Source organism: Mesoplodon mirus (genome assembly GCF_964341445.2).
Source record: "Mesoplodon mirus genome assembly, chromosome: 17".
Taxonomy (NCBI): domain Eukaryota; kingdom Metazoa; phylum Chordata; class Mammalia; order Artiodactyla; family Ziphiidae; genus Mesoplodon; species Mesoplodon mirus.
The window spans coordinates 53,680,578-53,695,443 of record NC_138993.1 but is presented as its reverse complement, the minus strand read 5'-3'; positions in this window follow the sequence as shown (position 1 = coordinate 53,695,443).

Genomic DNA, 14,866 nt, shown 5'->3' with positions numbered 1-14,866 from the left:
ACTCATATCTAACCATTATGGTCTAAGAGGAATTAGAATATTGAAAAAAAATAGGACAGGGTTTCTTATTCGTCATATAGTTTTCAGGATTTGTAAAGCACAAAAATTTTGACTACCAGTTTCTGACTGTGTATCAGAAACTGCCATATGCACTAAGAACTTTTTTGGTATAGAACTTGTGAGAGTCCTTTTTTTTTTTTTTTTTAACCACATGAGCAGCTTTCAAAGTGTTATATAGACAAATTGAATCAGGTGCAATTCGGTGTTTATTGAAGATGTAAAGACCTCTTTCCATGGTTATGGCATCAATCTCCGATCGTGTGGCCTAGGGATTTGCATTTTCAATCATTCCACTAGTGATTATGTACAGTTTGAGAACTACTGACCTAGATATTGCTTTCTAATTTAGCTTTTTTTTTTTTATGGAGTCCATTGTAAAGCATAATTCACGAGTTTGAATGTAGAACATAGTGATAAACCAGCTGAAGTTAGAAGAGGACTTGGTGTAAGTATATATGAAGTCCTGATGAAAATTATTTAAAGATAAATAAGGAAAATTGGATTCCTCAAGAAGCTTCTAACTAACCTATTAAATGTTGAGTTTGTCTATAAACCAGTATAGAATTCATTTTCAGAATATAAAAAATGTTTCTATCTAAACAGATTGAAAACAGATGGTGCTCAGTCTTCAGTGTGTTAAAGAGTTTTTAAATGTTCCAGGTCATCTCACTGAGGTAAAGGAATAATCACCTCAAGTTCTTTTTTTTTTTTTTGCGGTACGCGGGCCTCTCACTGTTGTGGCCCCTCCCGTTGCGGAGCATAGGCTCCGGACGCGCAGGCTCAGCAGCCATGGCTCACGGGCCCAGCCGCTCCGTGGCATGTAGGATCTTCCCGGACCGGGGCATGAACCCATGTCCCCTGCATCAGCAGGCGGACTCTCAACCACTGCGCCACCAGGGAAGCCCCTCACCTCAAGTTCCTAATCTCAAGTTCGTGAAAATTCTTATTATAAATACCAGTTGATAATGCAATGGCCACTATTTGGATATTGCGATAGATTAAAAGTATAAGGATACAGTCAACATTAGTTGACCCCTTAGCATTTAGGGGCCTCTTAACTATATATTTTTCTGGTTTCTTGCCTTTTAATTTTTTTAGAAACCTGTGCATTCTTTATATTGAGATTCATTTAAGGATGACAACTTGATTGCTGTTATTGAAAACAGTCATTTATGTGTGCTGAGGAGGAGACTTTAAGGCCCTGCCAGGTTTCTCCATGTTGGAGCATGCTCTGGGCATTGTCTGTGAAATAAGAAAGCCAAAACCAAATACAGGTACTCTCAACCAAACTTTGCATGACTTCTTTCTCCAATACACCTTTGTCTCAAGGACTGCTTGCCTCCAGGATATATAAGATAGTGATGATGTCAGTTAAATGAGTTTGCTCTTTGCACAGTGCAGTGAGGTATTGGATAGACAGTTGACGGGTTTAATGCTTTTGATCATATATGTCAGAACTTTCAAGGGTTTAATGGGTTGCGAGTTTCACTTGTAGTTATATCCAAATCTGGCCGTTTGCCTTCCTCTCTTAAATATGCAGAAGGACCAGGATGTACGTGCAAAAGTCTCAACTTTGAAAATGGGTTAAACTGTAGATCAGAAACATTAAGTTTGTCATCTTGTGGGCAATCTTTTACACTACTTTAGTAAAGAACAATAAAAATAGGCATTAACTAGTTACATCAATACTGTATCAGTATCCATTCTTTGGTTTTCAATATTCATTAAGACACAAGTTATGTTAATTTCTACTTTAATTAGGCCAGTTGCCTCCTTTCTCTGAAGATACCAAGGGTGGGTCTCTGTTGATTGCAGACTAGAGCAGAATTTTAAAATCCGGCCTGTCTGATTGGCTGAACTGATCATCTGGAATATTTAACCGCTGGTTTGGCCGTTCATGGGAGGATAAAGCTGTCAGACTGTATCCTATAGTTGCATTTTATTTGGATATCATACCACCACCTTCCTTACATCATGAGAGACAACCATTTGAATAATGAGAGATAAAATGTGAATTCCACTAATGTTAGTGCACCTCTGGTCAAAATTAAATTTAAGATATTCATTTAACTTGTAGTCGAAAAAAGAGAAATATATCTAGAATATATGTTATATAGAATATAATACACATTATATCCTATGTAGAGAGACTAAAAATATATAGAAATAGAGCAAATAAGAAAAAAAGATTAGCACTTAAACCTTTACCAAATGTTTCACATTTTTATTTAAAACTGCATTTTGATTGACCTAAAGAATTTTTAAAAGCCAGTCTTACTTGGCAACTAATATTTTTTTAATAAACTATAAAAGGAGATTAGAACGAAGCCTGTTTGTTGCCTTGGCCTCTGGCTTAGCTAGATGGGGCATGTAAGGCTTCAGCATGCCTTGAAAGAGTTAATTTCTCAAAACAGTTCTAATGCACAGAGAAGACATTAAAATTTTGGCTTAATACAAGGACCACACTCCCCACCCCCGGAATGGAATTTGGGTCCCCAAAATTAGGCATTTCAATTGAACACATTTTTTTTTTGAATGCCTGCTCCTTACCCATCACAGGGCTAGTGGCTGAAGTACAAAAGGAAAAGGTTAGTGACTCTAATGCAAGCCAGGACTTTCCACAGCAAAGGCACAAGCAAGGTGCTATGAGAGACAGAAAATGGGTAAAGCACTGATGCGTTCACGGTGGGTTTGATCTCCAAGGCTTTGCGATGGTTACAGATATTTAAATAGGCACAGAGTTTTTTGCTGAGTCAGAGGCAACAGAATTCCCACTACTCATTAAATAAAACTGTGTTCACCATACACATATCTTAAATTCTAAATGAAATGTAGAGAGGAATCCCTGGTGGTCCAGTGGTTAGGACTCCAAGCTCTCACTGCAGAGGGCTTAGGTTCAATCCCTGGTTGGGGAACTAAGATCCCACAAACGTGAGGTGTGGCCAAAAAAAATATTTTAAATAAATAAATAAAATGTAGAGATGTTTAATATTTGGACACCTATAATTTGCTGTATTTATTCTTAACTTTATGATTCATGATTAATTAAAACCTTTCCCTAAAAAATGTGGATTAAAAAATACATTTTTAAGATATATAACTAAGACATAAGTTGGAAAGACCTGTTTATTCTTGTTTTTCCAGTTTTTACTAGAGTTTCCCTCTTGTCACTAACCCATAATTTTAGCTTGCTTCTGTACCTAGAAAAATGAATACTTGTGAAGAACAAATTGGGGATAATGAAACAGAAAAAAAACGCATTCATGATAGTATGAAAGAAAGTAGTTGAGCTTTGGAGCAATTCCGCCCTTGCCAAAAAACAATGCCTGAGACCTGACTTCCCAGGTCCACACGGCTCCCAAGGCCCAGATGACCACCTCTGGCAACTATGTTAACACAACTTCCATTTTTGAAATGGTTTTGTGCTCCAGATAACATCTGGTTTATTGACTTGCATCAATAGGGCTCACAGTCAAGCAGGTTCTGGTAAATATCATATTTGTATCGCCTCTCATTTCTCCAAGTCCTTAATAGTCTCAAGTGCATCCTTCCTAGACCCAGCTTTCCTGCTCCAAAGTAGGCACAAAGTAGCCCTAATATCTGCAGCTAGTTGTAGCAGAAGTTGTTCCTGAGATTCCTGTTACAAGGTCATCTTTATAACTTCGGAACTGCGTTCAGGGGTGCATATCTGAGGGTCACTGTGAACATTATAAAGCCTAGTGACCAAGCAACCCAGCATACATCGAGCAACAGCACAAACAGCCTTGGGATCAACATTTAGTAGCTGTTATGTTGGCAAACTAATGGCTAGGATGTGTCGGGAGATGTTTGTCTTTAACCCGTCCCTCTGCTAATGAGGAACTGACTCCAGGACCAGTGATCTCACGATCAACATTTACATTCAGGTCTTGATGTCACACAATTAGGAATCAGCCTAATTTGGTTTCATTCCAAACATTCATTAACACTATACTGTACCTTTGAGCTTAAACTCTGGCAGTGGTTCTTTTACGGACTATTGATCTAATTCTAATAATCATTAATCTGATTCTAATCATCTGATTCTAATCATCGTATCACAAGATACGAACCCAACAGTGTGTCTTCTGAGCCTTTGCCCTGCCACAGGAACAATAAAAACTACAGGCTCAGAGCGCAATTTCTTGTCACTGATGTCATATTTATGGTGTATCTTCAGTGTAAGAGATGTTACAGTAAGTGGGGGAAAAAGCATTAGGTCTGTGATTGTGGACTAGCAAAATAAGAATGAGGCCCACAACCCTTTGGAAGCTAATAATCTAGGACTTAGGTTTTTAGTCATAGGAAATGATTGGTAGCATTACCCACTTCCTGCCCTGGGCAATTTAATCCCCCAAGGGGACATTTGCCAAGGTGTGGAGACATCTCTGGGTTTCACTACTGGGGGTGGAAAGGAGGAGTTATTGGCATTTGCAGGTAGAGACAAATCGCTAAACATCCTCCACTGGCCAGCATTCCCAACAACAAAGAATTTTTCAGCCCCAAATGCCAACAATGCTGAGTCTGAGAAACCCTGCTAGGAGGAAGCTAGGAGAGTAGTGGGGAGAAGGTAATATATCCTTCTGAGACAGGGCAAGGACAGCCATCAGCTGTGTGAGGGAGGGAGAGGTCAAAGGACCTGGGGGGATGGCTGTGGCCATAATTTTGGAATTTCAAATTTGAGTGCTCAACCTCTGAAATTCTTCTAATGGAAAACACCCTACATTTGTAAGTATATATGTCCACACACCTACTTTTCTGTAGTACTTGAAGTTCATGTGCTCTGGAGACAAGCGCTGTGCAGATTCCCTTGTCTGTTACCTGTTAGCTGTGTAGCCACATGCAAATTACTTAGTCTCTAAGCCTGATGTCTTCATCTGAAAGATAAGAATTCTTGACTCAAAAGTTGTGAAGATTGAAGAGGTATGTGTGAAATATTAACCCTTGTGATGGGTACAAAATAAGTACTAAAAAAAAATATTTACTATTATTTTGTATTCGCGTGATTTTTCTTCTTCTTCTCCTTGTCTTTCTCCTTCTTCTTCTTCCCTCAGGCACAGTGTTAAATGCTGGAGACTAAAGACAGTATCTCCCGCCCTCTTAGAACTTGTTTGTAGGAAAACCAAATATTTACTATAGAGTATAATACATGTGATTACAGACTTAAAATACACATAAAGAGGAAATGATTAACTCTATCTTGGGTGTAGTACGTGGGATTAGGAAAGTTTCCCAGAGAGGATGATGTCTGCAAAGCAACTTGAGTGGTTCTCATAAACTGAGGTGGTGGGTAGGAGCCCACAGACAGCCAGGTGTAAAAGAGAAAGAATTCCGTTCTTGACTGTGAAAGAAGGAAACAGAATTGACATGATGCCAAAGGACTGATAAATTTCAAATAAGTGTTTCTTTATAAGAGATTTATGAGATTTTAGTTTCTGAAAATTGAGTTCTAATAAATCTGTGTGTGTGTGTATATATGTATATATATATGCACTCAAGAGACGTGCATCTTTACAATTTATTGATGTAAGTCTTTCTGACATTTCTTAATGGACAGAAATTTGTTTCAAGTCTTTCTGACATTTCTTAATGGACAGAAATTTGTTTCAAGTAGCAAAACTTAGTCAACTGTGCCATAAAATCCACAAAACCCCTTTGCCGGTTGAAAAAAAACCACACCAAATGAAACCCCTACTCCAGGATGATTCTGTAAGTGAAATTATCAGATTTACTCTAGTTTTAATCAATTTGTGGTATGTATACTATCTTTCATATTAAGCTATTTTAAAGTTCTTGGAGAAAAGGTAAAAGTACAAATCATTGTAAATAATACTCTAGTTAAAAAAAAAGTTGGGTTGTTAAAACTGAAGATCCGTTCAGAAACCCCTTTTTTTCTTTCTAGACTGATTTTTGCTTGTTGATAGGTGCTATTTTCTCCCCACTTACCTACGTAGTTGACACATTGAAGCATACTTTAAAAGTAAACTTCTGTTTATTTTCATTGCTTTACAAAGGTAAATCCCTTTGTAAAGCAATGAAAATTTTCATATGACAAATAACTCCAAATCAGACTATCCATAATTAAGATAGAAGTCTGAAAAGGAAGTATGTAAAACTCTTATTGCTAGATATTAACTACTTCTAAGATATTAAAGGTGTCAAATTTATGTGGCTTAATATGAGGAACATTGGCTATAGAATCATAGGACATGCATCTTTGTGGGCAAGTTACATACCCCTCTGTGGTTAACCTCTCAGTTTCTTCCTTCAAATAAGGGGTAATAATACATACTTCAAAACTAGTCTGGCAATTAAATGAGATACTACCCTTTAAATAAAGTATCTGTTAACAGAACACTGTTAAATGGACATTGTTAATAATATAGTTATGTGTTCATTTTACTACAATTTCTCCAGAGAGACTGCGTGCATCTATATATGCATGTGTCTGTGTGTTGGTGTGCCCATATAGATTTTTGCAATATTTCTACTAAAACAAATAGCTATATTCATTTCATCCGATGTTAATGTACTTTGAGAACACTACCAGAAAGAGGAAATTTAGGAACTCATGAATAGTCCCAAGTACTACAGCTTTACATTGATAACTTCCCAGTTGGATTTGTCACAGTGTTACAAATTTAAGTTTGTTTTTGTTTTTGCTTTTTTGGTGAGGGGAGGTGGAGGTTAATGGTAGTTGTCCATTTGGGCACAGCCTAGTACTGACATGTAGGAGGTACTCAATGGGAATTTGATGAATGAATGAATAGATGAATGAATTCAATCGAAAGTAAAGGTATACTAAAGGAGCCTAAGAAAGAAAAGATATGAATAATAATACATGGCAAAATCTAAAATTAATTGATTGGTATAGATATAGTTCTTCAATTCTAAGATGAACATTTTTATTCTCATTTATGCATCTCTGAAATTAAGAGCATCTTACAATCAAACTTGTTTTACAATTGCCATTGGCTAGGCAGCAGTCATGACATACCTGTCATTGTTTGCAGTGGTTGAACTTGACTGTAGCTATTCATCCACTTCTACTGAGTTAATATGCATTGTTAGTTCTACACATTTTAAGTTTAATTGTGTTTAAAATGTCTTCATGAAACAGCATGGAAATGAAAAGTTATCATGTGCCCCAAAAACAAAACTATTAAATATTGTGTTATTGGGCTTAAACTTAATACTAAGGAAAAATATGCTATTTGAGAAATGATTCCAATCTGATTTTTCTTGCAAAAAACAAATAAATGCCTATAGGACATAAGAAACAGAGAGACCCACAAGTCAATGAATAGATGAGATAAATTTCAAAGCCATGCTAAGCTGGTATGACCAATTTATGTAACTCAACAGGCTGACGTTAAGATTTTGTTATGAATTTATCAACAGTACTTTCATTTTCTTCATGGTTCAAAAACACTAGTGTCTCTTACAATCTGTGGTGTCTTAAATTTTCAGAAACAGAGTAGTCATTTGGGACATTTAGAGAAGTTGGTAATGTTCAACCAGGGTACGGAGGACAGATAAAATTTTGCCTGGCTGTTGAAAAATAGGTAGTGAAGAGGTGTTCTGGAAAGCCAAAAATCAGGATTGAGCAAAGTTTCATTCAGGGCAGAGTGAATAGACCAGTCTGGTTGAAATGCATGTTTACGTAAGGGAGAAGTGAAAACGAAGACTGGAAAGACAGATTTGGCCTCAACTCTGAGGAATCTGAATGTTAAACTAAAGAACCTGGATTTATTCCGAACATGTCCCCACATCCATTTTTGGCCATTCAATAACATTTTCCAGTTAACAGTAAGCATAATCCTTCAAAAGTGTATTATAAACATTTTGATCCCTTTTTAAACAGATTTGATGACTTCCTTTTGCTCTTGGAACAGAATTCCAGTTCTTTCAGCATCCTGAACGATCTGGTTCCTCCCCACTCCAATACCTATGCTTCCGTCCCTTTCCACCCTAGCCCCAAGGGTCCGCCTTCTCTCTTTTTCTGACGTCAGTTTCTTTCCTTCCCTCCATACATCCTTCACAAATACTATTGCCTCTACATGGAATCGTCTTCCTTAGCCCTCATCCCACATCCGTTCATCTGAGACATTCTTACTCTCCCTTTAAGATTCAGTGAAAATGTCACCTCCCAGGGAAGCAAGCTCCTTCTCACCCCTAGTCTAGATAATGTCCCCTGGTGACTCTCATATTATTCAGTCTTTTTCTTTCATAGTCTATATTATCAATGTAGCTACAGAATCATCTGTGTGATTATTTAATTTTTCTCTCTGTTAGACCTCTTTTATTTGGTTTACAGCTGGATTTCCAGGGCCAAGTCCCGTACCTGGTGCATAGGAGCTGCTCAATAAATATTTGAGGAATAAATGAATGGATGAATTTAATAGACTTCAGATATACTGATGGTGTCTAAGAAAGAGAAGATATGAAGAAGTAGCCATTTTGGGAAATTCGGCTGATCATTTCTTATGGAATGAATAAGAAGAGAAAGAATTTAGTTAAAGAAAAACTTGCCTCTTCTGCCTCGCATAGCCATGTGTCAGAGGACAGCTGTAACTTGCTACTGCTCTAACTTACTTACATACCTAGACTTCTGAACTGACTGTAAGGTTTTTAAAGACTGGAATGAAATCTTTCTGTCTCCAGCATTTATCACAATGCCTGGCACAAAGTAGATGCTCTCTGAATGTCATTCAGATGAATGGGTTTTTACTAACCACAATCCAACTATTACTGAGGTGAGTCTGTTGTGATTTTATATGTATATATCTCTTATCTTAGATACACATGACATTTTGAGATTTTTTTTCGGAGCCTCTGCATTTACTCCATCAGTCCAAACAGAAATATGGACTAGCTTTCCTAGTGGCAATGAATTAGATCACAGAACTGGAGAGAGTTTTATCAAATTTTTTGAACTTTTGCAGTAGTCGACTAGAACCAGCAAAAATTTCCCTCACTTATCCCTCACTGCCCCAGAGTCTTCAACTAGGCTGAAATTAAAGGACCCTCAAATGCCGCGAAGACAGACAGCAATCTAGCAGAAATACGCTTACAAACATAAAAGGAAAAGGAAAAAGAGAAAAAAACATCTTGAATTTCTGATCATCCTGGATAGGACTTCTTTAACTTAACTGTGTGCATGAAACACCTGGGGATTCTGAACAATAGCTTGAGGGAGGGGTCTGAGATTCTGCATTTCTAACAAATTCCCTGAATGTCTGCTAATCACTCTCCAGCAGTGTATTAGTCAGGGTTCTCCAGAGAAATAGAACCAAGAGGGTATGTGAGTGCGCATGTGCGCTTGCACGCAGAAAAGGAGACTTATTTTAAGGAATTTACTCAGGTGGTTATGGAGGCTGACATGTCCAAAATCTGCAGGATGGACTGCAGGCTGGAGACCTAGGTAAGAGCCAGTGTTGCAGTTCAAGTCCAAAGGCATCTGCTGGTAGAATTCGTTTCTTGGAGGAGGTCAGTCTTGGTTCTCTTAAAGCCTTCAACTGATTGGATGAGGCTCACGCACATTATGGAGGGCAAACTACTTTACTCAAAATCCACCAATTTAAATGTTAATCTCATCCAAAAAACACCCTTACAGAAATACCCAGAATAATGTTTGACCAAATATCTGGGTACCATGGCCCAGCCAAGTTGACGCATAAAATTATCGCAAGCAACAAGGATCTAGGGAAACACTTGATTCTTAATCAGAATAGTTATGTCTGACTTGCTTTGCCTATAGGCCTTCATCAGTACATCAGAAATTCACTACATGGTGACAAAAGAATGGGACTTTTAAAACTGGGACACTAAACCTCTAGTGTTAAATAATATAAAATATATTTCTCTTCTGAAAAAGGATATATTTAAAATATCACTGTGTGTGTAAATAACTTTATAAGAGAACAATTTAATGTCTAAACTACCTATTACAGCTTCAGTGGGTCTCTAAGAAAGCACCAAAAAATTTATTTTGATGCCATACAAACATAAGCAGTCCAAATCACTTACTTTAGACATTGATAGAAGGCATCTCATGTTGGTGCCATCACTTGCTGACTGACTGGCCTTAGGGTGGTTACTTAACATCTCTGAGCATCAGTTTACTCACATATGAAAGAGAGATTTTAAGCTATTCTTTTTGTGAACTGTTTTGTGATGAAAACTATGATGTATCTTCGCAGTCTTCTTTAAGTTGGTTTGTATACTCCTTGACGGGGCAAAGGATATTTTATCCCCAGTATCTGGCATGTCCTTTGGATTTGCAATATTTGTGGCATGATTACATGGCAATAAACAAAGTACTTAATAAATGGCACCTTTGGTTGTTAGGCAGCCACTTCACTTTCTTTATAGGGTGAAGCAGAATAGAAATAAGACCATTTTAGACTAAATATCATTATGTACCAAATGTACCCTGTCTCTGTTTTTGCCCCCTAGTTTTTAATATGCAAATTGGGGCCACATCTGTGCGAATCATAGTAACTTATTACAGTACCCTACTGTTGACTTGTTGCTTTCACATACAGAATCTCATTTTGACTTTTGATGGAGGCCCTGAGATGCTTGTAAGGACAGAAATTAATATTTCTATTTTACATAATAGGACATTGGAGTTTCTGTAGATGAGAGGATTGCTCCAAATCATATAGGAAGCAAGTAAAAATATCTTCAAGCCCAGACTTTTGATTCCAAGTCCCATGTTTTGATCATATCATAGTTGAATCTTTCTATTAATGCTTGCAGAGAAACAGCTCTTAAATGCATTCTGCATTGATGATATTTTTCAATCTGGCGTCTTCATACATGGGCAACAAATTATTTAAAATGAGGCTATTCCAGACTATCTTCTTACATGAGGTCTAACACAATTTTTATTGTTGTAATTATCATTGCCATTGTTACTATTCCTTCAAATCAGGGACTAGTAATAGATCTCATCCAGTACTTCTCAGCAATTCTAATCCTATAAGATAATGAAAGAATACACGGACCTTCATATTTTTTATATGAAAAGTACTTAATTTGAAAACATATCTGAAGAGAAAGCCATGAAAATATATTTTCTATCCTCTACTGTGTTGCATTTTAATGAACCAGAATTAAGAAAGTAGTTGAATAACAAGAGTTCCCTCATGGACCTTGAATTTAAGAACAATTTATGTAATAGTTTACTCAAAATTGGCCATTCAATTCTCTGGTCAGTTATTATTAGGAAACATACTATTTTATTTTAATTGATTTTCCTAATAACTATACAATGCAATTATTTTATGATTATTCTAATCATACTAATCTAAAAATGGAAAGAGTTATGAATTTAAAAACTGAAACACTAAATTTCATATTCTATTTGAATTTGATTGAACTGATAAATAAAGGTTGTCCAAGGACTGGACTGGAGTCATAATTGTGAACCTTCCAAATTCTGGGTTTGTTACTATTGTAGCTTTCTTTTCTTCCCTATAGAAAATGAAATGATGCTGACTTATTGAGTGTGGCACATCCATTTTTATTTATTGCTTTAATTTATTTGTTTTAAATTAATTTAATTTATTATTGTTTTATTTATTATTTATCGTTTTAATCTGTTGTCTGTCTCATACATCATTAAACCCTAGGATTCACATCTGCAAATGCACTTACCAAAGGGGGAAAAAAAAGAATTTACTTAAACTTTTCCCAAGTTCAACAGATTTGCAGGTGCATTCAGATACATATAATTATCTGCTATCCCATCATCCCTCTCCCCCCCTCCCCTCCCAAAAGACCCTCCTTTCCTAAGACTCTGAGTTTATTTTTTTACAAGCAAAGGTCTTATACATACATTGAAGGGAGAGATGAGGTAGGGATTTGACTTAAAAGGCCAAACCCTCTCAGTTACCTGCCTAAATCCTTGGAACCAAGCCTAAACTTTAAGTAGCAATTTAAACAGTAAATAAATTCTGCTAATGGCTATTAGATTGCTAGCTGGGGAGATTAGTATAGGGAGTAATTCTAATTAAATAGAGAACACTGAAGAGAGTTGAAACGTTTCAAGATCAGATTTTGCCTCTCATGCCTCATTAGGAATATAAAATCAGCTTCCGCTGTAAGAAAGACAACCTTTCAAAAGACTGCTCTTGGGCCATAACGAGGTTGTATAAGCTTCATTTTCAAATTTTGCATTCCTTTTTCAATAGTGAAGGGTATTTTTTTTTCCCAAATCCAATAGAAACTATGCTAAATCACCATGTCTGTTCACAACAATGTATCTCCCACATAGACACATCGAAAGGCTGACTTCAGCCTCTGTAGCAGAAGGTAAGACTTCACAGATTCTGGCTTCCCAGTGGTTCTTAGATAGGTCTTGGAGGAGTGGGTGTCAGCTCACTTAACCTTCTCCACCTCGCCTGCCTTCTGGACCCAGACCTCACACATCTTGCAGCCCCCTAGGTATAATTCATAAACAGAAGTGGAGAAGAAAATGAGGGTAGATCACTAAGTAATTGATTGGGTCTGCCTGATAGTCTTATCAAGTCAAAGTTTAATTGCACAATTGATTAACTTAAAAAAAGGTGACTGAGTCTTGTGGCGAGCGAAACTATGAGCATTTATAAAAGAAAATCGTGTATTTGTTTCGTTCCTTTCTCTATGAACATAAGTGAGTTAGCACTAGTTCTTACAGCCTTTGCCTTGAATCTTTGACTCGTGTTGCTCTGCAGGTATTAAAAACATGAGAGCATTTAATACAGGAAAGACTGTAGTTTATTCATTTTTTTATTGTTGTATAATCATGATATTTAAAAAAAAGCTTAGACATTGAAATAGACAAAAAATCACTTTCAAATTTTGGAAGTAAACTTCTAGGGGATCTCTCTGAGAATGGAAAATATAGGAACCGCCCACACTCCCCTCCCTAACAAATGGCACTGACTACTCTAAGCATGAGGTAATGAACCTACCAGGTATCTTAGCCAGAAGGAAGGGCCAGGTGCCTAGTTCTGTCCCCTCTCTCCTTCACTCAGTTACTCCCCACTCCTGTCTCTCCCGTGGAACCAGAACAAATTATGCTGCGGTGTTGTCATAGATTATGTCAACATCATCAAGGTAGGTTGATCCTTTGCTTGGAATATACGTGCCGGTAGGGAGCACACCTATAACTAAGACTCTTATGAGTCATTTTATTTATTAGTTTATTTGCTTATTTTACTAAGGGAGTAACTTCCTGCAAAAAATAAGTAGGCCAATTTATTTGTTTGTTTTACTGATTCATTGTGCAGTGTCCCAGAAAGAACATGAGACGAAGTCAGCAATACCCTAATTTGGTCCCTGCTCTGCCAGAAGAAACCATGTGACCTTGGGTGAGTGTCTTAACCTCTCTGGGTTTCTTCATCCTTATTGAAAGAAAAAGTAATGCTTATTTCTCAAATTTTATAAGGATTCATGATAAGATACGGTATGTGCATTTTCAGCATCTGGCTCATGGAGGGTGGTTCACAAGTATTAGGTCCTTTTTATCTCCAATTCTCTTTACATCTCCCAATCATATCAATCCCTGATGTGACAGTCTAGTCTCTCCTGATACCCATGGTTTTGATGTTTTAGCTTTAAATTTGTACTTAAGACACACTGAATAAGTGTCTTTTAATTCTCTTTCTACTATAGTGCCCCTCTCATCATGCTCTTGAGGAAGGATTGCAATGAAAGTCAATATCCCTTTTAAGGAATTATACTTTTTCTCTCAGGGTGACCAGCATTTCCCTGAACTGCTCAGTATCAGGGAGCCAGCCCTGGTTTTGAGACGCTAGGATGATGGCATTATCTGAGGCAGAATCAGGTGGTAAATGCTCTCCAAGTTCAAGCAACCCTAATGTCCTGCATAGTCTCTGCAAAATCGAATGATGGGAGCCCTTCCCTTTCTGTGAGGTAATTACACCGTTATGTGCTCAGAGTACAAATTCAGCCTTTCTGATAGCATGTCCTCCTACATCAGGGGACAGGACCTTGCTTTGGACTGTCAAGAGGATGCTGGGAATCTAGCACAATCAGACCTGCCATGCATGCAAAGCAATGGCATCGTGGGGTCCTTAACCACAGGTGGGCATATATTTATGCCACAATCAACCTAAAATGAAGCTACAATAACTGCACCAGCTTTCAGCTTTTTTTATTTTTTAAAAGTGCATTATGTTGATATGTTAGATATTCACTCATTCATTCATGTTACTGCAGAATTTCCCAAACTTTGTTCCAACATACTTTTCTGGAAAAGTGTCTGTATAAATGTGAGCAATACTGCATACTCATCTTTTCTTGGAGATTTGCAAAACACATTACTATGTTAATAGTTCTGAGACTTCCTAACGTAAAGGAATCTGTTTAATTTTATTTAATTCTTCATTGCTCAGATGTATTTGAGCCCAGAAGCCATTTTGTTTTTAAGGAACACATATGAATATCTCTCAAAACATGGTTTGGAAAAACCGCCTTCCTGATTATTTGTGTCTTGTCTTAATACTGTTCTGCTACCTTAGATGTCCTGAATGTTAAAGGTCAAGTTGGTTGATACAAACCCTCAGTGTTAGGTCCATGTCCAGAGAAAACTCACCCTTACGTGAGTTCTAGTTCTAATCATAGTGCCTCCTTTTATTTCAGTGCTTCCCAGAAATCAGAAAGATACCAGGACAACCCACTCAAATCATAATAACACCGGGGATACCTCAAGTTAAAGACAAAAAGAAAAGAATAAAGAAAATACCGCTACTACTATTAATAATAATACTAGCAC